Here is a 402-nt window from a genome sequence, read left to right on the forward strand (position 1 = left end):
GACACAGGTGTGAAAGAGGAGAGAGGAACAGGTGGGACACAGGTGTGACACAGGTGGGACACAGGTGAGATACAGATGAGGGACAAGTGAGAGACAGGTGAGACAGGGGAGAGACAGGTGTGACACAGGAGGCACAGGTAAGGGACAGGTGAGACAGGTGTGACACAGGAGGGACAGGTGAGGGACAGGTGAAAGACAGGTGAGGAACAGGTAAGTTACAGGTGAGACAGGTGTGACACAGGTGAGTTCCAGGTGTGACACAGGTGCGTTACAGGTAAATTCCAGGTGAGTTCCAGGTGAGTTCCAGGTAAATTACCTCTCCCTCGGGCTCGAGGAAGGACCACCCCCCTGCTTGAAGGAGCCCTCGGGGTGGGGAGGGACAGGTGGGGTGGGACAGGTGAG

At 56.7% G+C, this 402-nt stretch overlaps 1 protein-coding gene across 1 annotated transcript in view; it reads right to left on the reverse strand.

Moving 5' to 3' along the window:
• Positions 1-402, reverse strand: part of SUPT16H (SPT16 homolog, facilitates chromatin remodeling subunit) — an 18,290-nt gene that overhangs the window by 2,476 nt on the left and 15,412 nt on the right. The gene's annotated exons all lie outside the window — the stretch shown is intronic.

The sequence above is a fragment of the Neopelma chrysocephalum genome, unplaced genomic scaffold, assembly GCF_003984885.1.
Source record: "Neopelma chrysocephalum unplaced genomic scaffold, ASM398488v2 Primary Assembly neopelma1_250, whole genome shotgun sequence".
In the NCBI taxonomy this organism is placed as follows: domain Eukaryota; kingdom Metazoa; phylum Chordata; class Aves; order Passeriformes; family Pipridae; genus Neopelma; species Neopelma chrysocephalum.